Source organism: Moschus berezovskii, chromosome 25 (genome assembly GCF_049115385.1).
Source record: "Moschus berezovskii isolate FMDL1 chromosome 25, NW_MosBer_1.0, whole genome shotgun sequence".
Taxonomy (NCBI): Eukaryota; Metazoa; Chordata; class Mammalia; order Artiodactyla; family Moschidae; genus Moschus; species Moschus berezovskii.
In genome coordinates, this window is record NC_142484.1 from 48876582 (window position 1) to 48887599 (window position 11018).

Below are 11018 nucleotides of genomic sequence, written 5' to 3' on the forward strand. Positions count from 1 at the left end.
CAAAGTAATGTCTCTGCTTTTTAATATGCTATCTAGGTTGGTCATAACATTCCTTCCAAGGAGTGTCTTAATTTCATGGCTGCAGTCACCATCTGCAGTGATTTTGGAGCCCCCAAAAATAAAGTCTGACACTATTTCCACTGTTTCCCCATCTATTTCCCATGAAGTGATGGGACCGGATGCCATGATCTTAATTTTTCATGATCTAAAGTTTTCTGAATGTTGAGCTTTAAGCCAATTTTTTCACTCTCCTCTTTCACTTTCATCAAGAGGCTTTTTAATTCCTCTTCACTTTCTGCCATAAGGGTGGTGTCATCTGCATATCTGAGGTTATTGATATTTCTCCCAGCAATCTTGATTCCAGCTTGTGCTTCTTCCAGCCCAGCATTTCACATGATGTACTCTGCATATAAGTTAAATAAGCAGGGTGACAATATACAACCTTGACATACTCCTTTTCCTATTTGGAACCAGTCTTGTTGTTCCATGTCCAGTTCTAACTGTTGCTTCCTGACTTTCATATAGGTTTCTCAAGAGGCAGGTCAGGTGGTCTGGTATTCCCATCTCTTACCTCCAGACAAAAATAATGTTAGTATTCTTTCATTTAACAAATATACACTGAATGAACAACATAGCCTATCCTCTGGAAACGTAGGCTCCATGGCAGGGGATTTGATCACCACTACACACTGTGCCTTTAACAGAATCTGCCCAAAGTAGACACTCAATAAATATTTGTTGAATGAATGAATGGATGAATGATTATGACAGATACTTCACTAGATGCTGGGATCGATCATTCAGTCCTTTACATGGTCCGTTCCGTTCCGTCGCTCAGTCGTGTCCGACTCTTTGTGACCCCGTGGACTGTAGCCTAACCAGGCTTCTCCATCCATGGGATTCTCCAGGCAAGAATACTGGAGTGGGTTACCGTTTCCTTCTCCAGGGGAACTTCCCGACCCAGGGATCGAACCCGGGTCTCCCACATTGGAGGCAGACGCATTAACCTCTGAGCCACCAGGGAAGCCCCATGGTAGGAGAAGGCAAATAAGCAAATACATATATCAGGTGGTATTCGTGCTCTGAAGAAAAAGGCTGAAGGAGGATCTGTTTTGTTGTGAGCATCCCACGCTAAGGAAAGGTGGACTCCACACCCAGCTTAGTCGTTGAGAATGATGAAGTCACACACACACCAAAGGGGTCCGAAAAACTTCATGATTCCCATAATGAGACTTTGTGGGGGTAGCAGGGCAGCTCCCATGCAAGTCCAAAAATGGCCTGAGAGAACAGGGAGAGAAGACTGGCTTGGGGGTTTTATGATGGTTAGCAGGTCGGGTCAGGGTGATGGTTGTGCATGCAGTTTGAATTTTCCACAGGTCAAAGCAAGAAGGAGTCAGGCTTTTTTTTTGTTTAATAATAATTGTATTTGTTTTATTTATTTAGTTAGTTTTGGCTGTGCTGGGTCTTCATTGTTGCGCTGGCTTTTCTCTAGTTGTGGCGAGCAGGGGCTACTCTCCAGCTGCAGTGTCTGGCTTCTGGCTTTTCCTGTTGCGACGCACGGGCTCTGGGGCACACAGGCTTCCATAGTTGCCGCACGTGGGCCCAGAAGTTGCAGCTGCAGGGCGCTAGAGCACAGGCTCAACAGTTGCGGTGCACAGGCTTAGTTGCTCTGCGGCATGTGGGATCTTCCCAGACCAGGGATCGAACTCGTGTCTCCTGCATTGGCAGGAGGATTCTTTATCACTGAGCCACTCGGGGAAGCCCACAGCCAGGCTTTCTTATCACACAAACGTGGGGCAGAAGGGGAGGGAGGAGTGGGGTAAGGCTTAACATCTGTCAGCAATCAAACATCAGAAGAGGAATCAGACTCACACATTTTATAGAGAAGGATCAGGGAAAGCTGCTGATAAAGAGACATTTGAGCCAAGTCCTGAAAAAATGAGAGAATGAGTCATGAGGTTATTTGGAGAAACATCCTTTTCGGCAGATTTAAAGGTTCAGCTAGAGGAGAACTTGGTAGTTTCAAGAAACAGCAAAGAGACCATTGTAAACAAAGCAGGATCACCTGAACTCCATGAAGCTAACATCTAGTGCATATTCTGAGAAGCAATTTTTAAAATGCTAGCTAGATATAGGTATTTGCAAAATTATGTTAATACCATATTCACTTTAGGAATGTGACAAGGATGCCCAATATCATTAACTATTGGAGTTTCAACCAGGAAAAAAGACAAGAAAGAACAGGTATAACAACTGAAAAGGAAGCAAAATATCAGTTTTTCAGCAGAAAACATGGTTGACCCCTTGAAAACCCAAGAGAATCTATAGATATATTATCAGACTGAGTTCAAAGAGGTTCCTAAATATAAATATTGTTGTTGTTCAGTCGCTAAGTCATGTCTGATTCTTTGCAACCCTATGGACTGTAGCCTGCCAGGCGCCTCCATCCATGGAGATTTCCAGGCAAGAGTACTGGAGTGGGTTGCCATTTCCTTCTCCAGGGGATCTTCCTGACCCAGAGACTGAACCCATGTCTTCTGCATTGACAGGTAGATTCTTTACCATCGAGCCACCAGGGAAGTCCAAATATAAATATTATTCAGCCATAAAAAAAAATGAAATATTACCATTTGCAGCAACATGGATAGACCTAGAGAATATCATAGTATGTAAAATAAGTCAGAGAAAGACAAATATTAAATATCACTTAAATGTGGAATCTAAAAAGTAATACAAAAATCTATATACAAAACAGGGACAGACTCACAGACAGAAAACATACAGTTACCAAAGGGGAAAGGGAGTGGGGGTGGGGTGGGGGAGTGTAGGAGTGTAGGATTGTGGGGACAGATATGGGCTTCCCAGGTGGCACTAACAGTAAAGAACCTGCCTGCCAATGCAGAAGATGTAAGAGACAGGATTCGATCCCTGGGTGGGGAAGAGCATGGCATCCCTGGCGGAGGAAATGGCAATCCACTACAGTATTCTTACCTGGAGAAACCCATGGACAAAGGAGCCTGGCAGGTTACATTCCATAGCATTGCACAAAGTCAGTCATGACTGAAACTACTTAGCACTCACACATAAAATAGATAAGCAACAATAATTTACTGTATAACAAAGGGAACTATAGTGGAAAATAATCTGAGAAAAAAATGTATATAACTAAATCACTTTGCTGTACACCTGAAACTCATGCTTTAATAGAAATAAAGTTTCTAAATGTAAAAATCAATATACAGTAATGAGTTGTATTTCTGCATACCAACAAAAAAATGGTTAAAAATATAAATTTGGAAGGAATTCCCTGGCAGTCCAGTGATTAGGACTCCATGCTCTCAGTGCCAACGGCCCAGGTTTGATCCCTAGTTGAAGAACTAAGATCTGGCAGTGGTGCAGCCAAAACAAAAACTGAAAAAGATACCAATTACATGTTACTAAAAGTACATAGCAGTATTTTTGCTTAACAAAAATTACATATAACCTTTATGGAGAAAATTATAAATTGTTGAAAACGCAAAGAAATAAAAACAAACAGTTACATCTAGGAAGATGTAATCTCTAGAAGTATCAGTTCTTCTCAAATTTATAAATTCAATGTCAGTCTAGTCCCAGTAGGGCTTTTGATTGAACCTCACCAGTTCATTTAAAAATATATGGGAAAGCAAAGGGCCAAGATAAGCAAAGACAATTTTCAAGGTCAGGGATATTTGAAAGATAGCAACATCTGTAAACTTACTATTTAAGTAAGATAGTGTGGTTTCAGTACAGTGGGGACAGTCAAACCAAGAGCAGCAGCAGCAGGTCCTTGCATGTGCAGATGCTTGATTTTTCTAACGCAGCAGATCGATGGGGAAAGGAGAATGTGTCCACGGAGTGCTGGCATACCCTGTCATTAATGTGGAGAAACCAAACCGGATTGAACTCAATGCCTGGCAAATTAAAGACCTACAGGTGAACAAGAAAACTTTTAAAGTTTTAGAAGAAAATATAGGAGGTATCTTTATGACCTAAAGGCATGAAAAGATTTTCTAAATAACATAAGGCACAGACTATATAAAAGATAAATAAATCTGATCTGACAACATTAAAATGTAATACTTGGTCAAATGATAACTTAGGAAGAAAACAAACCACAGACTAGAACATATTTTCAAAATATAGCTGATTAAATTCCTGATGCAAAGAACTGACTCCTTGGAGAAGACCCTGATACTAGGAAAGATTGAAGGCAAGAGGAGAAGGGGATGACAGAGGATGAGATGGTTGGATGGCATCACCGACTTGATGGACATGAGTTTGAGTAAACCCTGGGAGTTGGTGATGGACAGGGAAACCTGCCAGGCTGCAGTCCATGGGGTCACAAAGAGTCGGACTTAACTGCGTGACTGAACTGAACTGAACTATTCAGGATGCATTAACATCTACACATCAATAAGGAAAAGAGGAACTTCTAGTAGAAAAATAGGCTGAAATTATCAACTATTGGTGTTTGATAATTATGAATTATTGGTATTTGGCAGAAAAACCAACAGCCACTGGCTGCACTCGGTCTTATTTGCGGTGGCATGCATGTGGGATCCAGTTACCCAGCCAGGCATCGAACCCTGGCCTCCTGCACTGGGAGTGCAGAGTTTTAGCACTGCACCACCAGGGAAGTCCCCAGTGGTCACTGTTAAATTTTTCTATTTCCAGTAATAATGAATTAGATAATTCAGATGAATCATCTCACTAATGATAATTTTAAAAGCTTCAAAACATAAAATGTATCTTCTTGAAGGTACTGAAGAGTTAACAAGAAAGGCCAGTATCTGGGAGAGAATGGAAGCCCAGCTAACCCTCAGGACATAAAGAATCTTCAAGTATGAGTGATTACTGTTGTAAGCCTGTGACTTTTGGGATGCTTTGTTACACAGCAGCAGGTGACTAATTTTAAATTTAAATACAAAGAAATGACAAGGAGTGGTTCTTTCTAGGAGGAAGGGAGAAGTGAGCTAGGAAGAGCACAAAGGAGCTTCAACTATATCAGTAATCGTTATTAAGTTGGGTGTGAAAACACAGGTGTTTGTGGTTATCTTCTTTTTGACAAATATAAAGGTAAGGACATATTGTGAATCTCTTTTTTAGAAGTATTTTCTTTTTACTTAAATTTTCACACATTTTCTTAAAATATTTTTCAGTTTATACTAAAGAATTATGGTGATTTGGTGATGAATATTCGGTTATTTTCAAATTAAATACTTCCCTTTTGTTTTTTGACTGGATTAGAATTTTTTCTGACACATTGCTATCCTGTTCTTATATATGACTTTTTTCCTGAAGGAGTTATCCTTTGCATGTTCAGTGGCCTGCATTTATGACAAGTGGGAAGTGGTGGACAGTAATAGGGAGAGAGGACTATGCTGGGTAAGAATATTTTATTTGCCTTTGGAAAGACTGATAAAATGTCAATGACAATATACTATGTGATGTTTTCCTATGAAAGGTACTGGAATATCTGTTTTAAGTAAGAATGGGTCATGATGTACCAATGGGTCTGAGATACTAGTGAATCCCTATGGGACAAATTAGGGATGAAATGACAAGTCAGCTTTTTAAGTGTCTGTCCTGATGCGGTGACAAAAAACTTAAAAGAAGTGTAGATAAAGGGTGAAGAGGATTTGGCCCTGAAAGAAGAGGATTAATAAGCAGGGGGTTCTATATGCACTGAGTGAGAACAGTGATGTGTGAAACAGAACAGACACTAAGAACCTGTTCTAACAAAGCTGTGAGGGGGGTTGAGTTACTTAGGCATTACAGCCCTTGGGAGAAGTGAACTGTCCTACAGGCCTGCCTGGTGGGGAGTTCTAGTTTTGCCTTAAGGATGTGAGCTGGGAACCCCTGCAATATTAAAGCAGTTCTAGAGTAAATTAGCTTCAGTCCTACTCTCAAGCTGCTTCCCATCAGATTTCTTATGGCATGGGGGCGGGAGCAGGGAGTTGTCCTCTGAAAGGGTCTGGAGCCTCTTCCCCTGATGAGTGTGTGAAAACCGCCTTTCCCTCTCCATCAGTGCTCTCCAAAGAGGGGTGCAAGAACCACAGCAACTGCAAAACATCCCAAGCAGCACAGGAATATTAGAATGCCTTTACATATTTTATTTCATCCTTTTAATTTCTATTTTTGCATACATTTCTGAAGTTACATTCTGCTAGGGGTTTCAGCTAAAAAGTTTTGTGATTTTCAGTTCAAAGAGCTTGGAGATCCGATACATTTACATCACCTTTCCAAACCTAAAATAAGAACACAATCTGATGTTATAAAGGCAATTATGTGACTAAAGTAATAAAATATTAAATACTGAGTTTTCTACAGAAAATCTGGTATATTCATTCATTGGTCAAATACATGGTTCGTATTCCTGGAACTTCTACCTATGGCCCATTTCTCTTGATATGTCCCATTTGTCTGAAACATTGTGTTTTTCTGAAGTGTATTAAGTGTGGCAAGAAAAATAATTTCTTTAAGTTTACAATAAAGCTTGGGTTGGGCTTCCCCAGTGGTTCAGTGGTAAAGAATCTGCCTGCAATGCAGGAGACGTAGGTTTGATCCCTAGGTTCGAACTTACCCTCCAGGGAAGATGCCCTGGAGGAGGTCATGGCAACTCACGCCAGTACTCTTGCCAGGAAAATCCCCATGGACAGAGGAACCAGGCAGGCTACAGGCCATGAGGTTGTGAAGAGTTGGACACAACTGAAGTGACTTAGCATGCAAGCAATGCTTGTGTTAGTTACATTAACAATCTAATATGTGCCACTAGAACAGACACCTAAAAGCAGACAGTTTCTTTTGGTTTTAAAAGCCCAGCTTCCTTTTAGATTCTCTGTGAAGCTTCTGTGTGTCATGTTCTATTGCTCATTCAATGTCAATTTAAGGAACATCATCCACATGCCAAGCACTGTACCAGGGATGCAGGATCAGACACTGACTGGCATATGAACAAATAGTTAAAATAGGGTAAGTCCTATTAGTATTACTCTGTAATGTATTGTACATTATAGAGGAAACTTCAGTTCACAAACACAAAAATAAATTTACTAAAGAACACATGAATTTCTGGTGCTGGCCAAGACGGAATAAGCCCACAGCAGCCTATTTCTTCAACAATTACAAAATACAAACCTTTGGACAAAATGCAGACAGCAACTCCCAGAAAACTGTTGAAAATTAAACCATTTTGACTGAATGGTTGAAGAAGGAAGTCCAAACTTGAAAAATGAACAATACTGATGATGAGTTTCCTGATTTTTCTCTCCTCTTTTATCCGAGGCAGCTGGGTCACAGAACAATGTAATGGGCATGGACAGCAAAAACTCCCAAGAGACAGTTCATCTTGGCTAGAGAAGCAGGAAAGGGGGCCCCAGCAGTCCAGTGTGAAAGTCTCCATTTTTCTCTTGTTCCTTTTCTATCTCTTGGCTCTGCCAAAGGCTTTGCCTCAGTGCAGTCAGAGCAGCACTGCAGCATCGGTGGTTTTAGTGGAGCTGTTACCTAAAAGAGCAAGAGAAAACCAATTTTTTGGACTGCTTGGGGTCCCATTTGTCTGTCTCTTTTTTCTTGGTGCTTCAAGAGAAATGTAGTTCTTCATAACTGGAGGCTGGCCCCAGTCGTGAAGAACTACATAACAGCCTGGGATATTAAGAGGGCATTAAAACTAAGAAAAACTGGTATTTGTGGCAAGAAGCAGGAAAGGGGGTGCTATTCACCATATTCCCTGATTAGCCTTTTTTTTTATTATTAGCCTTTTAAGATCTGTAACAACTTTGAAAGTGTATCCCAAGTTATCTTACATTCTGTTCTGTGTTTTGGAGTTTTTCATTGACCGAACTTTGAGTTCACTAATCTGTTCTGTGCTATGTCAAATCTCTTAGTAAACCTATCTTGTGCTAAGTCACTTCAGTCCTGTCCAATTCTTTGCAACCCCATGGATGCACCACCAAGCTCTTCTGTCCATGGGATTCTCCAGGCAAAAATACTGGAGTGGGTTGCCATGCCCTCCTCCAGGGGATCTCCCGACCCAGGGATCGAACTCAAGTCTTTTTAGGTCTCCTGTATTGGCAGGTGGGTTCTTTACCAAAGTGCCACCTTATAAGCTATTAATTTCAGTCACTCTGGGGATGTCCCTGGTGGTCCAGTGGTTGAGTCTTCACCTTCCAGTGCAGGGGGTATGGGTTCAGTCCCAAGTTGGGGAGCTAAAATCCCACATGCCTCGTGACCAAAAAACCAGAACATAATCTTGGCCAGAAAATCAGAAGATAAAAACAGAAGCAATATTGGAACAAAATCAATAAAGACTTTTAAAATGATCCATAGCAAAAAAATAAATAAAAAATTAAATGTTATTTTTAGTCTAGAATGTATATTTTGATTCTTTTTTTAATAGACAAATTTTTCTATTGAAACCCCATCTTTTCATTAATTTTGTCCATTTTCCTCTATTTTCTTTAACAAACTAATCTGTTAAAGTCCTTGCCTCCCATCTCCAATCTTTTGATCATCCATGAATATGTTCCTGACTATGGGTTTTTGTTTTCAGCCACTATTTCACGACTTACTACTACTAAAGTAATCTTCCAGCAGTGAGGATTTCCACCTTTGTCAGGCAGAGGAAAGACTGATTGTAATCAGAGATCCAGCTGGGGTTGGGCTGGGTTTCCTTTTAAATAAAATTCAGACCACATCTGAATGCAATCTCTCCCTCTTCAGTCCTGAAAGATGGTAGGGGGTTCAGTTCTTCCCTTTGGAATATTTGAGTTCCATGAACCCTCAAAATCTGACAAATATACTTCCCTCTACTCCAGTGTTCTTGCCTGGAGAATCCCAGGGACGGGGGAGCCTGGTGGGCTTCCATCTATGGGGTCACACAGAGTCGGACACGACTGAAGTGACTTAGCAGCAGCAGCAGCAGCAAGCAGATCTTAGTTTCATATGTGTCCGAATATGCAGAACACTGTTTTTTTGTGTGTGTGTTTTTAACTTAATTATAATTTTGTTTGCGCTAGGTCTTCCTCGTTGCTATTGGGCCTCCTTGCTTCAGAGATTGGGGGCTACTCTCTAGTTGTGGTGTGTGGGCTTCTCATTGTTGTGGCTTCTCTTTTTGCGGTGCACAGGCTCTAGGGCGCAGGCTTCAGTAATTGCAGTTAGGGGGTTCAGTAGTTGTGGCTCTCGGGCTCTAGAGTACAGGCTCAGTAGTTGTGAAGCATGGACTTAGTTGCTCCGTGGCATGTAGAATCTTCCTGGACCAGGGATCAAACTTATGTCCCTTGCACTGGCAGGTGGATTCTTAACTATTGCACCACCAGGGAAGTTCCAAAACTTCACTGCTTTTCACACTTAGCTCATTAATCCTTTTGTAATTTACTTTTATTTAGGATTCGACATAAGGGTGCAACTGTGTTATTTTCCATATGTGATAGGTTGTTGGCCCTGCTCCTCCCATTATCCACACCCTTTTCTCTGTAACTCTTCCACTTTTGCAACTAAAAAGGCTGAACATAAGTCCTCTCCCATCCTTGACTTTTGGGTTTGGCCACAGTACTTGTGGATTTTAGATATATAATGGAAGCAAGGCTTAGATCTTGTACCTTGACCGTTTCCATGAAAAGAACATACCCTGACCAGCTTGCTAGCACAATGAGAGACATATGACACAAAGGCTTCCGAATAATCTTGTAGATCTATAACTGGAAGTAGAACTGTTGCAGGAATGGGGATCCCTTCCAGGGCCCGAAACTGGGCTCTTGTCTAACACTTGGAAATGAATTGTCTGAGGAGACACACGTGCTGACAAAGCAAGAGATTTTATTGGGAAAGGGCACCTGGGTGGAGAGCAGTAGGGTAAGGGAACCCAGGAGAACGCCCTGCCACATGGCTTGCAGTCTCCGGTTTCATGGTGATAGGATTAGTTTCTGGGTTGTCCTTAGCCAATCATTCTGACTCAGAGTCCTTCCTGGTGGTGCACGCCTTGTTCAGCCAAGATGGATGCCACAGAGAAGGATTTTGGGAGGTGGTTGGATATGTGGTGTCTCCTTTTGACCTTTCCCGAACTTTTCCTATTAGTGGTGGCTTATTAGTTCCCTGTTCCTTAGCAGGACCTCCTGTCCTAAAACAACTCATGCAAATAGTTACTATGGTGCCTGGCCAGGGTGGGGAGTTTCAATCAGTGTGCTTCCCCTAACAGAACCAACCAGCTGAGCCCTGCCTAGATCAGGGGACCCTCAGGTCCAGTCCAGCTGAGACATCAGTTGCCCCAGCCAAACTGCAGAAGTATGAGCACCTTATAAAGATTAAATGAAAAATATGTTTAACACACTTAGCACAGTTACTGGCACAAATAGACTCCATGATAAATATTAATCAAATTTTGAAACAAGGTAGTAAAACCTTTTACAAACTCATGTATAAAGAGTAAGCACAGTAATTCTCAAACATGATTGTCCAGCAAAATCAGTTGAGCTTGCAAAAATAGGTTCCTCCCTTGAAAATTCACAGAACCCCCCAACACACACATGTATTGCTTAGACAGACTGATACCATGGCAACCGTAGCTTCCTAAGTACCTTAGAAAAAGTTTAAAACTTAAACACTTAAAAACTTAAACTTAGCACAAAACTTGGAAAGGCCCATCATAAATGATATACATAATTCTTTCAATAAAATAGAGTTTTGTAACAAAAGAATTCCTTGTCCCCCTTCATAATTCCCAGTGGAAATACTACTGATGAGATACTTTCTTAGGAACTCGGAGACTTAAGTTACATCACTGCTTGTTAACCGTACACATATTACTTTCAGTCAGGCATGAAATTAATATTATGCGCATATTACACGCCTGAGATTGTTGCCATCCTAGCATTTACTACTACGGGAGTTTGGATAATAAACTAATTATGCAGTATAATTTTATAACTGTGCTTTAAACACAATTTAATGTTTTCCTCAAACTACACCCTTATAACTCTTTAGACTTGTCTGATGAGACTTTA